The 20658-nt window shown below is 39.9% G+C and overlaps 1 non-coding gene across 1 annotated transcript; it reads left to right on the forward strand.

Moving 5' to 3' along the window:
- The first annotated feature begins 7383 nt into the window (after positions 1-7383).
- Positions 7384-7490, forward strand: LOC127124041 (small nucleolar RNA R71). The gene has a single exon (XR_007803684.1). It is a non-coding gene; the product is annotated as a small nucleolar RNA R71 (small nucleolar RNA).
- The last annotated feature ends 13168 nt before the right edge of the window (positions 7491-20658 follow it).

Below are 20658 nucleotides of genomic sequence, written 5' to 3' on the forward strand. Positions count from 1 at the left end.
CTATCATCATTACTTGTATATCATTTCATAATCATTGTTCATATCTTTGTGACACTTTGTTTGTCCATTGAGGAGTCAATTGTAAGTCCAGCTATTGGCAGTTGTTTCCTATGATCTGGAGGGATTTGGAACTAAGACCACTCATTGGCATTCCTTTCCTTGGAGTCAAGTGTAAGACCATTTATTGGCAACTTGTTTCCTCTTGCTTATTGCATTTGTTGTTTGTTTCTTGTGAGGAGTCAATTGTAAGTCCAGCTATTGGCAGTTGTTTCCTATGATCATTCCTTGGAGATTGGTATAAGTCCATTGATTGACATCCGGTATCCATTTTGTTTTCTGAGATTAGTATAAGTCCATTGATTGGCATCTGGTATCCATTTTGTTTTGTGAGATTGGTGTAAGTCCATTGATTGGCATCTGGTATTCATCTTGTTATTTGCATTGTTGCCTATTCCAAAGGAATCACTTGGATCATCTACATATAATCTCAAGAGGTGAACATCTAAGAAGTTTTACTTCCTAACTCTCCCACCTTTGTGTTTCTTTAAACCTCCATTTGCATGTTAACCGAAACTTGAAAACTATTGTGCAAACATTTTGACATGATTTCAAATTAGAAACCTAGGCCTTAAGCCTCTGATTTTTCAAACTTCATTTTCATAATACTTCTTTTGAATTGAATTCTAATCATATTTTGACCACCTTTGTGAATAATTCTAATTGATTAATTCTACTCATTCAATTGTTTTGTGGCTTTGTCCATTCTTGATAAGTTTTCATACATTAGCCATAGGTTTGATTTATCCTAGTTGGTTGATGTTAATCTCACCTTTTGTCCTTAGTGATTGAATTGTAAGACTTCCTTGCTTATTATAGGGTTAACCCCTCACTAGCAAGTTGAAGCTTTTCTCACATGGTGGACTTGTTGTTTGTATAAGGTTGAGTTTTCTCCCATGGATAACGAAAGACCTTAGGGCTTTTGTTTTAAAATGAATCCACTCATATTTTGGAAATCTTTTAGCTGAACTACGAGGTTTTGATCTTGTAAAGGTACGTAGGCAATGGTTATCCATCCAAACACAAAAATAATAACTTGTATATTCTTTTCTCATCCCTTCAATCCATGTTTGCACAATAAATATTTCATAAACAAATAACATTTCGTACAACAAGTTGTGAAAAGGGCTCCCTAGGAGTACCTAGGACGTTTGGGGTGCCTAACACCTTCCCATTGCGTAATTAACCCCTTACCCAGATCTCTGATCTTTTCATTAGTTTTCTATGTGTAAAACTTCTTAGGCTTTTGTTCGCTTTTTTAGCCATTCCTTTGGATAAATAAAAGTGCGGTTGCAACTCGATTCTTTGTATGCTTTGCTTTTGATTTAATCAATAAATCGTAAAGTGACGAATACACCGCTACAGTGGTGTAGGCGTGTATTCAGCAATGGGTGGTGATCTCGGCTCCTCGACGGTCTCTCCCTGCCCCTCCAGAGCATAACTTCAATTCACTGGATCATGCACACTAGTCATCATAGGATCTAGCAGTGTGAAATAATGGATAGCCTCGCTGTCGACTAGCAATCGGAACTGACATGGGTGGAAATAGGCTCTCCTCATCAACCCTCTCGTCAAATAGAAGTCGATGTCCATGGTAGTGTACCCACAGTAGGTCCGAAGATGTAACAGCTTGCGAGACAGACCTAAAGCAACAGCAATCTGCGTGATGATTCTGCCAACATGGATGACTCCTTCGGTAGATCTAGAGATACCGCTGAGACCGTATAATAAAAAGTTCCCACATGCTATTGGGCGAGACTGGGATGCACAAAATAATAGGAAGATCTCCTCTTCACTCAGTAGTGTCTCTGCATCCGGTCTTCCCAGGAAGGAATGTGCTAATATCATCTGAAAGTATCTGAAGGCGGGGTTATGTATAACATGAGACAGCAGCGTAGATGGATCTTGGCTTCCGCCACCCGATATATCACTCCAAAACTTCTCCACCTCCTTACCCAGAAAATATCCCATAGGTGTCTCCGGGATAGCATCAAGAGTGGTCTGGAAACCCAATAAGTCGCCGAACTCTTTCTGGCTGAAGGAGTACTCACCTCCAAAGAGCCTGATAGCAGCATACCCATCTGGTCCAGAGTATGGGTCATAGTCGAATGAACTCAGGAACTCCAGTGTCAGGTTCCTGTAGGTGTTACTCAAGTCATCAGCAAACTCGTCCCAGTGAAGCTGGTGGATAAGGAATCGGATACTCGGCTCGATACCCAGTGCCTCCATACAATGCTGATCAGGATAACGTGTGGGTGCCATAGGGCGCTAATACAGAGCGAGGTAACGCTCTCTCTGAGCATTATCTCTATAGGCCACGTGCATGTCATCGAAATCCTGCATCTTGTAAAAGTTAAGAAAGTGATCCTGAAAATACAAACCATTCAAATTTTAGTCTCAATGCAAAATATGATAAAATAAAATAAAAATTAAATTAAATAAATGTGAAAAAAGTAAAATGGAAGAAAAACCATGGTTTGCCTCCCATGCAGCGCTTGTTTAACGTCATTAGCTTGACGATTAGAATTTATACACCTGTAGTAGTAGGGATTGGTGGATCAATCAGAGTGTGGCTTGAGTAGTATGCTGGAATGTCTCCTCCTTCGTAGAGCTTCAGTCTTTGTCCATTTACAATGAATGGACTACAGGTTTCGTTCTTGATTTCTACGGCTCCGGATCTCAGAATCTTGGATACTTCGAAAGGACCAGTCCATATTGAACGTAGCTTTCCAGGGAAGAGTCGTAACCTAGAGTTGTAAAGGAGAACTGGATCGCCTATATTGAAGTTTTTCTTTACTATTCTTTTGTCGTGATAGGCTTTCGTCCTCTCTTTATATATTTTTGCATTCTCGTAGGCAGATTGCCTAAGTTCTTCTAGTTTATGAATGTCTAGGGTACGTTTTTCTCCAGCGGTTAGGTAGTCTAAATTCAAAGTTTTAATGGCCCAATAGGCCTTATGCTCTAATTCGAACGGTAAGTGACAGGATTTTCCATAAACTAGTTGATAAGGAGTAGTTCCTATAGGGGTTTTGAAAGCGGTTCTATAGGCCCATAATGCTTCTTGAAGCTTCTGAGACCAGTCTCTCCTAGAAATATAAACAATTTTCTCTAAGATTTGTTTTATCTCCCTATTAGATACTTCTACTTGGCCACTAGTTTGTGGATGGTATGGTGTTGCTACTCTATGCCTAACTCCATATTTTCTTAAAAGTTTGTCAAATATTCTCGATATAAAGTGTGATCCTCCATCGCTTATGACTAAACGTGGTGTTCCAAATCTAGGGAATATATAGTTTTTAAATAGTTTGATCACTACCCTAGTGTCGTTTGTGGGTGCATCTATAGCTTCAATCCACTTAGACACATAGTCTACAGCTACTAAGATATACATGTTCCCTAAGGATGGTGGGAAAGGGCCCATGAAATCTATACCCCATACGTCAAAGAGTTCTACTTCCTGAATGTTTCTTAGAGGCATTTCATCACGCCTTGAAATGTTTCTAGTGCGTTGGCATCTATCACACTTGACAATGCAAGCATGGACATCACGCCACATGGTAGGCCAGAATAGGCCAGCTTGAAGAATCTTGGCGTATGTCTTAGAGGTGCTCGCATGTCCACCATAGGGTGCAGAATGGCAATGCTCGATAATACTATTTACCTCTTCTTCTAGAACGCAACGGCGAAAAATGCCATCTTTACCCCTTTTGAAAAGGAGCGGTTCGTCCCAATAGAAGTTTCTCACATTGTGGAAGAATTTCTTCTTGCGGTGGTAGTCAAGATCAGGGGGTACTATATCAGCAGCTAGGTAATTAACGAAGTCTACATACCAGGGTACGTTACTTATTGCTAAGGAATTTTGGGGGTGCTCATAAAGGTCTAGGTTATTATCTTCAATGGTTTCTACTCTAGCTATCAGTCTATCATTGGCGAAATCATCATTTATGGGTACTAGTTCAGGTTTTAGATGTTCTAGCCTAGAAAGGTGATCGACTACTACATTTTCAGTGCCTTTTTTTATCTCTTATGTCTAAATCAAACTCTTGTAGTAATAGAATCCATCGGAGTAACCTGGGCTTGGCATCTTTTTACTTAATAGGTAATGAATGGCAGCATGATCGGTGTAAACTATAATTTTTGCTCCTACTAGATAAGATCTAAATTTGTCTATAGCGAAAACTACAGCGAGTAATTCTTTTTCAGTTGTTGCATAGTTAAGTTGGGCAGCATCTAGGGTTCTACTGGCATAATAAATGGCATGTAATTTTTTTTCTTTCCTTTGTTCTAGAACGGCTCCAACTGCATAATCACTAGCATTGCACATTATCTTAAAAGGTTCTGACCAATCAGGTGGTTTCATAATGGGTGCAGATACTAATGCTTGCTTTAAAAGATTAAACGCGTCATTACATTTTTCATCGAAAATGAATTCAGCATCTTTCATTTAAAGTCCAGTTAAAGGTTTGGTTTTTTTGGAGAAGTCCTTAATAAAACGCCAGTAGAATCCAGCGTGTCCAAGAAAGCTTCGGACTTCTCTGATGGTTTTTGGGGGTTTTAGGTTTTCTATAACTTCTATTTTAGCTTTATCTACCTCTATACCTTTTTCAGAAACTATATGTCCTAAAACTATTCCTTCGGTTACCATGAAATGACACTTTTCCCAGTTTAGCCCGAGGTTCACCTCCACAGATCTCTCCAGGATTTTTTCAAGGTTAGCAAGACAATTGTGGAAATCAAATCCGCAAACCGAGAAATCATCCATAAACACTTCCATGATACCATCTAGGTAATCTGCAAAGATTGACATCATGCAGCGTTGGAAAGTAGATGGGGCGTTACAAAGGCCGAATGGCATTCGTCTGTAGGAAAAAGTTCCATAAGGGTATGCAAAGGTAGTTTTTTCTTGATCTTCGGGGTGGATAGGTATTTGGAAGAATCCAGAGTATCCATCTAGATAACAGAAGTAAGAGTGTCTGGCTAGACGCTCCAATATTTGGTCTATAAATGGTAAAGGGAAATGATCCTTCCTAGTTGCTTTATTTAATTTTCTATAATCTATACACATCTGCCATCCTCCTTTTAAACGTTTTGCTACATGTTCGCCTTTATCGTTTTGCACGACTATGATGCCTCCCTTTTTAGGTACTACATGCACAGGGCTCACCCACTTACTATCCGAGATCTGATAGATGATACCTGCCTCAAGTAACTTAAGAACTTCCTTTTTAACGGCATCACTCATTATAGGGTTTATTCTTCTCTGATGTTCCCTAGAGGGTTTTGAATCTTCTTCGAGCGAAATCCGATGCATGCATACGGATGGGCTTATACCTTTCAGGTCAGAGATATTATATCCTAAGGCTGAGGGATATCTTCGTAAAACATCTAAAAGTTGGTTCGTTTCCTCTTCGTAAAACATCTATAACTGGACGGTTCATCTTTCCATCGAGGAACTCATATCTCAGGTTCTTAGGCAGTTCCTTAAGTTCTAAGGTTGGTTTCTTAGGGCATGGCATAGGATTTGGAGTAAGGGATAAACATTCGTAAAGGTTATCATCGATGTAAGGTTTCTTAAAGTCATGATCTTCCCTTATGAGAGTCGATGGTAACTTAATTGTTTTTATAATTTCTTTTTGTTCTAATTCTCTAACGCATTCATCAATGATATCTAAGGCATTACACGAGTCTCCCATCACATGTGCCATAAGAAATTTCAAAAGTATAAATTATATTTTCTCGTCACCCACCTCAAATGTCAACTTTCCTTTATTGACATCTATTATGGCTCCTGCAGTCGCTAAGAATGGTCTACCTAGAAGGATTCGTATATCATTTTCCTCTTTGATGTCCATGACAACAAAATCAGTAGGGATAAATAACTGACCTATCCTAACAGGAACATCTTCTAAAATGCCTATCGGATATTTAACAAATCTATCGGCTAACTGAAGTGACATCTTAGTGGGCTGTAATTCTCCTAAGTTTAACCTCTCACAAACTGCTAAAGGCATTAGGCTCACACTAGCTCCTAAGTCTAGAAAAGCTTTTTCGATGACATGATTACCCAAAAGGCAAGGAATTGAGAAATTTCCAGGATCTTTATCTTTCTTTGCTAATTTGTCCTTGGAAATAGCATTACATTCCAAAGGCTTCGGATCGTCAAGTCTATGTTTGTTGGTAAGGATGTCTTTGAGAAACTTTGCATAAGAAGGTATTTGGGTGATGGCTTCTATGAAAGGGATTTCTACGTGAAGTTTTTCTATAACTTTAATAAATTTTTGATACTGTTTATTGATCTGGGTTTGTTTTAGTCTTTGCGGATATGATATAGGTGGTTTATATGGCGGGGGTGGTACGTAAGTTTTATCTTTAGGTTCTTCTCCTTTTTCTCGACCTTCCTGGTTTTCAGATTCCACTGGTTCCTTTACTTCGTCCGGGGGCTTGGTACATTCCTTAGAAATTTCGGGTTCACTCAATCTAGGGTTTGGTGGCTCATCATAAGCGTTCCCACTTCGAAGGGTAATGGCATTGGCTTGTCCTCTCGGATTTTGTTGAGGTTGTCCAGGGAATTGTCCTCCAGGTGTAGTCTGAGGGGCTTGGTTTAAATCTACCTGAGAGATCTGGGTTTCAAGCATCTTGGTATGAGTAACTATTTGGTCAACCTTGGTTCCTAATTGAGTAATCAATTCGTTAACATGAATGTTTTGATTCATGAACTCCTTGTTTTGTTGGGTTTGAGCGGTGATAAAATTTTCCATAATTTTCTCAAGGCTCGGCTTTGATGGTACAGGTTGCATAGGTTGATTTGATCTAGGAGGTTGATAACTAGGTCTCGGAGGTGCATTATTTTGAATAGGGTTATTGTTTTTATAGGAGAAGTTCGGGTGATTCCTCCATCCAGGGTTATAGGTATTCGAGTATGGGTTCCCTTGGGTGTAGTTCACTTGCTCAGAGTGGGTTTCGTTTAATAGACTGCATTCTGCATATTGGTGTCCTTTGGTTCCACATATCTCACAATCCGACGAAACTACGGCTACAGTATTCATGTTTATGCATATATGCTCGACCTTAAGGGCTAATGGATCCATTTTAGCTTGCATCATGTCTCTAGAGCTTAGTTCATGCACTCCTCCTTGGGCTTCCTTCTTCTCTACTGTCGCTCGTTCGACTCCCCATGATTGATGAGTTTGAGCCATATCTTCGATGAGGGCACTAGCTTCAGGATAAGGTTTATTCATCAGAGCACCGCCTGCGGCAGCATCGATGGTCATCTTAGTGTTATAATGAAGTCCATTATAGAAGGTTTGAATGATTAACCAATTTTCTAAACCATGATGTGGGCATGCTCGTAACAACTCTTTATATCTCTCCCAAGCTTCGAACAACGATTCTCCTTGGTTTTGGGTAAATCTAGTTATATGGTTTTGAAGAACGGCGGTCTTACTTGGGGGAAAGTATCTAGCAAGAAATAGCCTAAGTCTAAACGCGTCAGGGATGGTCGTAATGGAATTGGGTGGAAGGGAATCTAACCATGATAGAGCTTTATCTCTGAGGGAAAAAGGGAATAATCTTTAAAAGTGTCTGCTAATTGAAGAAATATTTTTAAATGTTGGTTTGGGTTCTCAGTAGCGAGACCTGCGAATTGTCTCTGTTGCACTAGTTGCAACAGAGATGGTTTAAGTTCAAAAGTATTAGCTGGGATGGTTGGGTTTACTATACTAGATCTAGGTTCTTTATTTGATGGTTGAGCGAAATCTTTAAGAGGTCTTTGGTTTTGATCTTCGGCCATAGCTCTCTTAATTCTATGAAAGAATAAACGTGCGCGAGCATAACGTTCAGGTTCCGCCAGAGGGTATACTAAGCTTAAACTTCCGGTGCTGCGAGTTCTTCGCATTGACCGGCGGGAAATAGCCAAAGTCTAAACGATATAACAACAGAAAAATGAAATTTGACGAAATTGGTCCCCGGCAACGACGCCAAAAACTTGATGCGGTGTTTCGCAAGTATACGAACGCATCAGAGTAATATAAAAGATTGTCGAATCCACAGAGACCAAGTGTCAATCTATCGTTATCTATTGTTATAGTGTTTACCAAAGGCAATCAAAATAGGTTTTTTTAGAGTGTACGATGAAAAGTAAAGTATTGAAATAAATTTAATTAATAAAGACAAGATCGAATGTAATTCACGTAATCAATTAATAATCCAAGTACTTGCTAATAGAATTACTTATGGGCAATGTTTCCTACTTTAAAAAGAACTAATTTAACAGGAACTGTCGCTTTCGCATATTCAGAACCGAGTTGTACTCCCTAATCAAACCCTCTTATTGTCACTTATAAAAAGGCGCGCATTGCGTTAGAGTAGTAAACCTAGTTTTAAGAAATATAGTATCTTGACTAAGTTGAAAAGTATTATAACCTGGATTTCTTAACCAAAAGAGGTTCTCACGAACCAGACTCTAAACTTATAAACGTGTCCGGAAATAGTTTTAAAATCTCTTTTCTTCTTAAATTAAAAACTCCTATTGAACTAAACAAAGCGCTTTCGCTGTTTTTGAAATAGTTAAAAACAATTAAGTTTAGATTGACGTTGGACGGATTTCGATCTTACCCAACGGAATTGAAGTGCGGGAAAACTTAAGTTGAAAGTTAAAATAGCCCTTAAGTGCTTCTACGAACAATTGTACGGATTATCGGTTCAATTATGATTCTTACATTCTAACCTTATAGATTTAGTTAGACATGGTAAGGTAAATGTGCATTAAAGTAAATAAAAGTAGTGCGAGTGCGGAAAGTAAATAAAAGTAGTGCAAGTGCAAGGAAATAAATAATTTAAAGCGAGTGCGAGGAAATAAACAAAAGTAAAGCAAGTGCGAGGAAATAAATAATTTAAAGCGAGTGCGAGGAAATAAACAAAAGTAAAGCGAGTGCGAGGAAATAAATAAGATAAAGACAAGTAATAAAAACCTACTCGAATCGGAGGGTTGAATAAATTGCAAAGTGGAAATGAAAATGGTGGCAGGATTAACTTCCTTCCAAAGTGCTCCAAACTCGATTACAGACTCTATCACAGACTCGATTACACAATTGTGGTAACACTCCAATGCGAAGCGATTACCACTTTAAAATACTGAATATATGCCTAAGTGAAACAAAGTTGCTCTGAGTTTGCCTCTGCTCTAAGTTTGGATGATTGTAAAAGTGATTTCGAGTTTCTATTTATAAGCAAGTAAGAAGATGGAAATGACAAGGATGCCCTTCAACTTGAAAATGGGAGGGAAAACTTTTCCTCTTGTGGCGCCCGCCACAAGGCCATGGCGCCTGCCACAAGGCCATTTTGAGGCGCCTTAGTGGATGTAGTGGGGAACGTGGAAGTTGAGGAAACTTGAGCTTGGAAACGTCATGGCAGGGTCTATGGCGCCAGCCATGGGGTAGGCCACAAGTACAAAATGCTGAATTTTAGGGTTTTTAGCTCTTTTTCACTCCTTTTCTCTATCGGGGATCCAATTTAAAGTAAAAACCTGAAAACAAAGGAAAACATAGCAATAACACAACAAAATAACAACAAAACAACTAGAATGCATGTGAAATCAGAGTCGAAAATACGGTAAATTTCAGTGTTATCACACCACGGATCTTCCACTTCTGATTTCTCTCAATATATAGATCTATAATGGATTTGAGTGGTACAGGGGTGATGTACATCACCCCAGCTCTCGATTGATGCCTGGATCGTGTCTTTTGGTTACCATTTTAATCTCTATAATTTTGGACTTGGCCGGAGCTTGGCCAGAGAAGACGGTGGCGCTGGCCACCGTCTAGTCTCCAGATTTGATATGGATCGTCCATTCATTTTTCCAGATGCAATCTCACGTGTCCATTGTTATAACTTTTTATTAGGCTTGGTGTATCACAGTTGACTGGCGCATATGGTGAACACGCGCTTCTTAGCCGTGTGATGATCCACGTCAATTAATAAATCATCATCAGACGGCCCACGCATTTCCTTATTTTTCTATTTTCTGATTTTAATTCTTAAATTTCTTTTAATTCCATTTCTCTTTAAAAACTCATATCTCTCTCATTATTGGTCCAAAAACTATGGGACCAACTTCATTCTTCTCCTTTTAATTTCTACTTTCTAAAATTGATTTTTAAGATTTTTTATTTTATCATTTGATATTTTTTAGTAATTTTCTCTTTTCTGCTTATTTTTAATTCATTTAAAATAGTTTTTGATATCCAAAAAATACAAAAATATTTTTCCAACCTCTTTGAATGACGATAGATCTATAAAAAATATTCTCATCAATTTATTAATTGATTTGAGATTTATTTGAGATTTTAGTTCAATTAGGTTATCTTTTATGCATTTAATTGATTTAAAATAGTTTCTGACTTCTAAAAATGCTGGAATTTTTTGTCAAACTTTGTTTGACCTTGTTGAACTTGGGATAATTTACTTGGACTTTTCAAATTTGATTTGAAGTAAGTTTGAAGTTTGACCTTTCTTTATTATTTTAATATTAAAAAATACCAAAAATATTTTATGTGCTTCTTGACTTCTAATCTTCATTTTGCTTCTGTTTTCTATTGTTTGACCTTGATCTTCTCTATCATTGGTCAATGCTTGTTGATTATCTCATTCCATTTCTATTAATGCACTTTAATTCTTCTTTTTCTTCTTCTTCTTCTTCTTCTTCTTTTTTGATCAATGAGTTAAGTATTGGTGGTTAGCATTGATACATGGAGATTTAATCTTCCTTGATTCAAATCTAATTCATCTTGATCATGGATCAAGTGAATGGCTTTGCATTAAGGATAAGTTGCTTCCAAAATCATGCAAAGAACCTAAATTAATACAAGATTATTTCTCATCTCCTTTTTTGGCATGACAAGTTGTTGGAGTTTGATTCACTAATCAAGACCTCTAACTTATGTTTTTGCCTACATTATTATTGACCGGACTCAGATAGTTATGACTTCTACATAAGTCCAATTACGATTGCTTAACATAGCGCTAAATTGCCTTAGGGCACACTAACTCTAACACTAACCATTAACCATTAACATTTAATTTTTGCTCTTTACATTTATGCAATTTACTATTCTTGTACATATTATTCATTTGCTTTTTCCTTTGCTCATTTGAGCACATGTTTATGTTAATGCAATTTTCCTTTTGCTCGCTTTAGCACATAATTGTGTATATATTATTGTGCTTGTGTTTTGTTTTGATTGTTGTGGACCAAATGCAAAAAATGGACAAATGGACTTAGTTTCGAGGACATTCCCAATGCAAAATTGGAGTAAAAGGACATTAATGTTGAAGATGGATTAGAAGGACCAACTCTCTAAATTCACTCTTGTCCATTCTTGATTTACTTCATAGAACTCTTTGATGTGTGTGCTTTTGTGCTAGGGAATCCTATGTGAGCCAAATTGAAGAATCATTGCCATGATCATCCAAAGTGAAAGATACAAGAGACATTGGGGATCTTCTAAGAGCTTGTTTGATTGTGTTGATTGCTTGAGCTTACACTTATTTTGCTTGCATATTCCAAAGGATGGGAGCTACTTGGATCATCAATATGATCTCAAGAGAGGAACTCCATTTGTGGTCTTGTTTCTTATCCTTCATCTCTTGTATGATTAGGACCTTAGCCATTCTTCTTCTTCCCTCCACTCTAACCCAAGCCAAAATTTTTGCGCAAACATTTAACACTTGATTTTAAACATTAGAAAACTAAGCCTTATGCTTTTGATTTTCAAACTTTCTTTTCATAAAACTTATTTTGAATTGAACCTTTAAGTCAACTTTGACCATATCTTGTAAATACTTTTCATTGGTAAATATAACTCATTCAAATACTTTTGTGGTTTAAATGGCCACTTTCTTAATCAAACTTTTTCATAACCTTTAGCTATTAGGTTTGAGTTATCCTTGAGGTAGATGTAATACTCACCTATATCCTTAGTGATGGACAATGAGTCTTCCATGCTTATTATAGGGTTAACCCCTCACTAGCATGTTGAAGCTATCCTCACATGGTGGATTTATGGTTTTAGGTTGAGTTTTCTTCCTTGGATAACAAAAGACCTTAACGCTTTTTGACCAATCAATTCACCAATTCATTTTGAGATTTTTACCCCGAACTACGACGTTTTGATCCTAATCTTTTTTTAAGATGGTACGTAGGCAATGGGTTTATCCATCCAAACACAAATTGTAATTAACTTATATATTCTCTTCTCATCTCTTCAATCATGTTTGCACAAACAAATTTTCACAAAATACAAACCTTACAACAAAATGTGAAAAGGGCTCCCTAGGAGTACCTAGGATGTTTTGGGTGCTTAAAACCTTCACGTTGCATAACCAACCCCCTTACCCCGATCTCTGACTTTTTAACTGGTTTTTGATTCGATAAAACTTTTAGGTTTTTGTTCGCTTTCTAACCATTCCTTTGGATAAATAGAAGTGCGGTGGCGACTCGACTTGTATGGTTTACCTTAGATTTAGTCAATATCTCTAATGGTAAATATTACCCCGCTACAGAAAAGTCGCGACTCTGCTGGGGACATTTGCCTAGTGGGTCTTGCCTACTTTTCCTATTTTGTTGTATTGTATTGTATATTATCTTTGTGACATATTTGTGTGCAATTTGGGATTATTGTATTGTATGTAATGATTGAATTGCTTGAATATTAATTCCTTGTATGCTTGGTGATCTTTGTGAGATGAGTTCTATACCCGAACTCGAGTGCACTTAGGATAGGAGAATGGAATAGTCTTATTGAGTTGTGTGTAGTTATTCCTTAGCAAGTTGACTTGCAAGCCCATTCAGTTGGTGGAGGTCATGTTGGGATCAATAATGTCACACAAGTAGTTGTGGTTAGACATTACTCTTTCCAATATAGACCTTAGAAGCCAAGAACCTTAGTTTACCAAGCCCATCCTGGCCTATTCTTAGGATGTAGTTCGAAAATCGTTCAAGTGTAAGATTTGATATGATTGTTACGCGATACTACACTCATAAGAGTCTCTCTTGAGAATATTTTTGGAATACGAGTAGTCATTTATCTGATAATATCCGAAAGATGGGATGATGACTATGGGAACCTCTTGTAGAACATGTTTGGCAGGTTTAAACTCTAGTACACTCCCTTTGGGTGGTTCTTAACCGAGACTCCATGCTCGTGACTTGCAACAAACCCTTGATTCATGGTTGATCCGTTCTTGTATCCTTAATATCAATGGAACTTGGGTGTTGATAAGGTGTAAACCATAATCCACCAAAATGGATGATTGATATTAAGGATGACATGATCCATCCCATGACCTTTGTTTGGTATGCTTTGCTTGGTCCTTGAGTGTGATTGTTGCATCCATGCATTCGTGCACCCATTTGCATCCATATCATTGATAATGAGAAAATTTTCAAGGAACTTAAGAGGTCTATTTGCAAATTTTCAGACATGGAAAGACAAAGAAGGAATACGAAGCAGTACAGTTTCAGATAACCCGACTTGAAAGAGATAAGGAATTTGACATCCTATGTATTAGATCCCTTGGGTTTCAAGGCTTGTTTTGGGAAGCTTTTATCTGTTCTGAATACTCAAGTGGACGAAGCATTGATGAGTGTACTGGTGCTTCACATTTCCGGATTTCCAGCTTTTGCCCACGCTTGAGGAGTATGCCTACCTTGTGGGTATACCTATTCTAGACTAGTTGTCGTTCAGTGGCTTAGAGAGTGTTCATACTTCTCAAGAGATAGCTGATATGTTGCATATAGATGAATCTCTGGTTGGTGCTCATATGACTACCAAAGGTGGAATTCAAGGTCTCCCTTTTGAGTTCCTCATTGCTCAAGCTACTATGTATGGGAATGCCATGAGTGAGGACGCCTTTGAGGCCATATTTGTACTTCTCATCTATGGGCTAGTGTTATTCCCCAACATCGACAAGTTTGTGGATGTGAATGCTATTAGGATTTTCTCTACTCTTAATCCCGTTCCGACTCTATTGGGTGACACTTACTTTTCTTTGCATATGAGGAATGCAAAGGGTGGTGGTACCATTGTGTGTTGTTTGCCTCTGCTGTACAAGTGGTTTATTTTGCACTTGCCACAGATGGTCACCTTCAAGGAGAACAAAGGATGTCTACGGTGGTCCACGAGGCTTATGTCTCTTACTAATGATGATATCTTTTGGTACAACCGTGTATATGATGGTGTGCAGATTATCGACTCTTGTGGTGAATTCTCCAATGTGCCTCTTCTTGGTACATGTGGTGGGATTAACTATAACCCTATTTTGGCACGTCGTCAGCTTGGGTTCCCCCTAAAGGATAAACCTAATAACATTCTATTGGAGGGTGTGTTCTTTCAGGAGGTTAAAGATCCCCAAGGCTTGAAGGGCAGGATGGTCCGCGCTTGGCGCAAGATCCATAGAAAAAGAAGGAAGGAGCTGGGTCCGAAGAACTGTATTGCTTTGGAACCCTATACCTCTTGGGTTAGGAGGAGAGCTTCTGAGTCTCTCATGCCTTATGAGTATCCAAGACCTACACCTTTGGTTGTGGCTGGGCCTTCAACCCTCCCTGACCAAGGAGTAGAGGAGTTGAGAGACGAAGACCGTTCGCCTGCCTGGATCCGCGAACGAGAGGAGTTGCTTCATCAGATTAGGGAGAAGGATGCTTTGATAGAGTTCCTTGAGCACCAGGTCATTGATGAGCCTGATGATGCATTGACTTCTCTACTTCCTCAGTCTTCCAAGTTTTGGAAAAGGAAGTATGATCGACTCGCCAAAGAGAAGGCAGATATGGAGTCAACCTATGAGAGGGAGGTGAAGAGGCTTCGTGCAGCTTATCTTCCAGTCTCCAGAGCTTTAGATGATTGTTTCTAGGGTTCCATGGGATGATCATTTTCCTTTTCTCTTGTATTTGGTTACCAGGACTGTACTTCTTTGGTGTAAAAATATTTCCAAATATTATTGATGTGATATTTCCATATGAGATAAATGTTTAAAATTTCCAATATTTGCAAATAGGACTCTAAAAGTTCCTCTGATATAAAAATTAAACCATATGCATTGCATGCATCATGTGCATAAGCAGATTTTGCTTCGGGCTTCTTGTTCTATGGTCTAACTTCGTGTTCTTCATTTATTTTGAAGACAAGATGACTCACCGGTACTACACCCGAGCCAACGCATCAAGACTAATGGATCATTTGGAGCAAGAGAACTGTGAACTCAAGGAGGAAGTGGCCAGATTGACTGCCCTGATGGTGTGATTCATGGCTTCCCAGAGCCAGTCGTCTCCGACACCTTCAACTCCTCCCAAGAGGACAGTCATCTCCGAGATTGCCTCTTCAACCCTACCTGCGGCCAGCGCTCACTTTGCACCAACAGCTATGTCAGCCGGGTTTCCTTGGGGGATGCCTCCCAACTTCATGCCTGAGGGTCCTGCACCCACCTTTGCTTCTCTGTCGGCATCTAACCCGGTCCTTGCCGTTCCACCTCCTGTCGTGCATACTATGCCTAGAGTAGACGACACCATCTATCATTCTGAGCCGTCTATGAATGATCAATTTCTTGAGCTCCGCAAGGAATTGAAAACTCTCCGAGGAAAAGACCTCTTCGGCAAGTCTGTTGCTGAACTCTGCTTGGTCTCAAACGTCAAAATCATTGTAAAGTTCAAAGTACCTGACTTTGAAAAGTACAAGGGAAATACTTGCCCTCTCAGCCACCTGGTTATGTATGCCAGGAAGATGTCGACTCAGACCGACAACGATCAACTTCTCATTCACTACTTCCAGGACAGTTTGTCCGGTGCTACCCTAAGATGGTATATGGGCTTGAACAGCGCGAACATCCGATCCTTCAAGGACCTTGGCGAGGCCTTCGTTAAGCAATACAAATATAACGTGGATATGGCTCCCGATAGCGATCAATTGAGAGGCATGTCCCAGAAGGACAAGGAAACTTTTAAAGAGTACGCCCAAAGGTGGCGAGATTTAGCAGCACAGATTGTGCCCCCGCTGGAGGAGAAGGAAATGACTAAGATCTTTCTAAATACCTTGAGTTCTTTTTATTACGATCGGATGATTGTCAGTGCTCCTTCTGACTTCACCGAGATGGTGAATATGGGGATGCGTCTGGAAGAAGGAATCAGGGAAGGGCGCCTGACCAGAGAAGAAGGCTCTTCTGCCAAACGGTATGGGACGTTTGGAAAGAAGAAAGATGGCGAGGCACATGCTGTGACCTCCCATGCTAAACCTAGAAGACCCTCAGTGAGGAGGAAGACCGTGCGTCCTGCCGGTAACCAACATCAGGTGGCTCACATAGCACCTATTTTCAGAGATAATCAGCAATATCAGCATCACAATAATAATCAGCAATAGAAACATCCGCAATATCAACAACAAAAGCACCGTCCTCAACAGCAGGCCTACCAGCCTCGAAACAACAATCAAGCTAGTACAAGCTATGAGATGAAGAAGGTCACCTTCGATCCTATTCCCATGACCTATGCCGAATTGTATCCCTCTTTGATAGAGAGGAAATTGATTACTCCGTGATACCCACCGACTATACCTACCAACCCTCAGTAGTGGTATAAGCCTGAGCTACACTGTGTTTATCATTCTGGTGCTCCCGGACATGACGTGGAAAACTGTTATCCACTGAAGACCAAGGTTCAAGACCTTGTGAGATGTGGTATCCCGTGTTTCGAGGACGTAGGTCCTAATGTAAAGAAGAACCCATTGCCCGAGCATGGGAAATCCTCTGTCAACATGGTCCAGGACTGCCCTCGTAAATATAAAGTCAAATATGTCAGCCATATTCGACAATCTCTGGTCGATATGCACGGACTGCTGTGTGAGTACAGTCATTACGAGCATGACCACGACAGATGTCGAGTTTGCACTGTCAATCAAAGAGGATGTCGCCAAGCCCGCAAAGACATTCAAGAAATGCTGGATGAAGGAGTCATTGAGATACTTTAGAATCGAAATGTTGATGAGGATGATGATGAAGTCAATCTAATATCTCTGGTATTCCGGACCGTTGAGCCCGTTGTCATCAAGTATGATGGCAGCAAGCAGAAGGCTTCTCCCTCTTTGATTATCAAACCAGCTGGCCCTGTGCCATACTCTTCTGATAAGGCGGTTCCCTATCGCTACAATGTTGTGGCATTGGAGGATGGGAAGGAGGTGCCCCTGCCCTCTACCTCTGTTGTTAATATTGCCGACGTCAGCGGCCTGACCCGTAACGGTCGTGTTTTCTTGGCTCCGCCGAAACCCCAAGCTGATGTCAGAAGGGCCGATGTTGCTGATTATGTTGAACGCCCGGTTGGGACTGCTGTGAATGCTCCGAATCCGGCACTTGTTGCCGTTAAACCTGCCTCTGTTGTGAAAGCTCCCGTCTTTATTGGCCAGAATGGCAATACGAAAGAAGACTGTGATGAGATGCTAAGGCTCATCAAAAGGAGTGAATATAATGTTGTAGATTAGCTTCTACAAACGCCATCGAAGATCTTTGTATTATCTTTGTTGATGAATTCAGAACAACACCGAGAAGCTCTGCAGAAGGTGTTGGATGTGGCGTATGTGGATCATGACGTCACAATAGAACAATTTGACAGTATTGTTGCAAACATCACCGCTTGTAACAATTTGAGTTTTTGTGATGCTGATCTACCTGAGGAGGGAAGAGACCATAATTTGGCACTACACATCTCCATGAGCTGTAAGGATGATGCCATGTCCAATGTGCTAGTGGACACTAGATCATCGCTGAATGTGTTGCCAAAGTCCGCTCTTGCTAAATTGTCATATCAGGGGCCTCCCATGAGGGAAAGTGGAGTAGTGGTTAAAGCTTTCGATGGGTCCCATAAAGCTGTGATTGGAGAGGTTGAGCTCCCAGTCAAAATTGGACCAAGTGATTTCCAGAACACCTTCCAGGTCTTGGATATTCACCCATCGTATAGTTGTCGGTTGGGTAGACCATGGATTCACGAGGCTGGCGCTGTGACATCCACCCTACACCATAAATTGAAGTTTGTCAAAAACAAGAAGCTGGTGGTGGTAGGGGGAGAAAAGGCTCTCCTGGTTAGCCATTTGTCTTCCTTTTCTTACATAGATGCTGAGGATGAAGTTGGAACGCCGTTCCAAGATTTATCTATTACTGAGCCTACTAAGAAAGGAACTTCTTCATTTGCGTCCTATAATGATGCTATGTTGGCCATTGAGCATGATACAACTAATGGATTGGGACAAATGATCAAGCTGGAAGACAACAAATCCCGGGCTGGCATAGGGTTTTCTTCTGGCATTTTCAACCACACTGGTCAAGATGAGGAAGTTGATGCCATCGTAGAAGAGGATGCAGAGGAAGATTCTGGCAACTTTGTCATCCCTGGATGGGCCTGCAATAATTGGGTCGTTGTTGATGTTCCAACAGTTATCCATAAGTCAAAGTAATGTTCATTGTGTTTAAAAACACTTCTCCCATGCCAAAAGGAGGAGCGATGACATTGTTGGCTCATAAATACAATGATATTTTCATTCAATAAATTCATGTTAAATGTTTGTTTTTCCAATTATTTTCCCTTTTCGCTTTTGCATGAAACTGGTGATCACATAAAACCATAAAAAATAGAATAAAATCAATATTTTCATCTTCATAATGATTTGCCTTGTTTGAATTCTAAAATCTCTTTATATCCAAAATCATTATGCAGGTTGATCAAACCCATTGAACATAATGATCCAACACCATCTCCCAACTTTGAGTTCCCTATATTTGAGGCGGAAGAAGATGATGTTGAAGAGATTCCTGATGAGATTACCCGTCTACTTGAGCATGAAGAGAAGATCATTCAGCCGCATCTTGAGAATCTGGAAACAGTTAACTTGGGGTCTGAAGATTGTGTGCGAGAAGTGAAGATTGGGGCACTCCTGGAAGAATCTGTTAAGAAGGGGTTGATTGAGTTGCTACGAGAATACTTCGACGTCTTTGCCTGGTCATATAAAGACATGCCTGGTCTGGATACTGATATCGTGCAACATTTCCTGGCTTTGAAGCCTGAGTGTGTGCCTGTAAAGCAGAAGCTCAGAAGAACTCATCCTGATATGGCAGTGAAGATTAAAGAGGAAGTTCAGAAGCAAATTGATGTGGGGTTTCTGGTGACTTCTATATATCCTTAATGGGTGGCCAATATTGTGCCTGTGCCTAAGAAAGATGGAAAAGTCTGAATATGTGTGGACTATAGAGACTTGAATAAAGCTAGTCTAAAAGATGATTTCCCTCTACCACATATTGATATATTGGTAGATAATACAGCTAAATTCAATGTCTTCTCGTTTATGGATGGATTTTCCAGATATAATCAGATTAAGATGGCACCCGAGGATATGGAGAAGACAACATTCATCACACCTTGGGGAACATTCTGTTATCGAGTGATGCCCTTCGGTTTGAAGAACGCCAAAGCCACGTATCAACGAGCTATGACTACCTTGTTTCATGATATGATGCACAAGGAGATAGAGGTGTATGTTGATGATATGATTGCAAAGTCAAGAACGGAAGTTGAACATGTAGCGCACTTGTTGAAGCTTCTCCAGTATTTGAGGAAGTATAAACTTCGTTTGAATCCTAACAAGTGTACATTTGGAGTCCGTTCCGGCAAGTTATTGGGCTTTATTGTCAGTGAGAGAGGTATTGAGGTTGATCCCGCCAAGGCCAAAGCAATACAAGAGATGCCTGCGCCCAAAACCAAGAAGCAAGTCCGAGGTTTTCTTGGTCGCTTGAATTATATCTCCAGATTTATATCCCACATGACTGCCACATGTGCGTCGATATTCAAGCTCCTTCAGAAAGATCAGTGTCATGATTGGACCGAGGATTGCCAAAAGGCCTTCGACAGTATTAAAGAGTATTTGTCCGAGCCTTCGATTCTGTCTCCACCTGTGGAAGGGAGACCCTTGATGATGTATCTGACGGTTCTTAAAGACTCAATGGGTTGTGTCCTTGGTCAGCAAGATGAAACAGGGAAGAAAGAATATGTTATCTACTACCTGAGTAAGAAGTTCACCGAGTGTGAGTCTCGATACTCGATGCTTGAGAAAACATGTTGTGCTTTGGCTTGGGCTGCTAAGCGCTTCTGCCAGTATATGTTAAATCATACGACTTGGTTGATATCCAAAATGGATCCAATCAAGTATATCTTTGAGAAGCCTGCTCTAACCGGGAGGATTGCCCGTTGGCAGATGTTGTTATATGAGTATGATATTGATTATCGAGCTCAGAAGGCTATAAAAGGTAGTATCTTGGCTGACCACTTAGCACATGAACCAATTGAGGATTATCAGTCAGTTCAGTATGACTTCCCAGATGATGAGATTCTGTATTTGAAAATGAAAGATTGCGATGAGCCTACGCTCGATGAAGGGCCAGAGCTTGATTCCCGGTGGAGTATGGTGTTTAATGGCGCTGCAAATCAATATGGAAATGGTATTGGGACAGTGATTATTACTCCTCAGGGCACACATTTTCCTTTTACAGCAAGGCTAACTTTCAAATGCACGAATA

The sequence above is a fragment of the Lathyrus oleraceus genome, chromosome 2 (assembly GCF_024323335.1).
Source record: "Lathyrus oleraceus cultivar Zhongwan6 chromosome 2, CAAS_Psat_ZW6_1.0, whole genome shotgun sequence".
NCBI classification, from domain to species: Eukaryota; Viridiplantae; Streptophyta; class Magnoliopsida; order Fabales; family Fabaceae; genus Lathyrus; species Lathyrus oleraceus.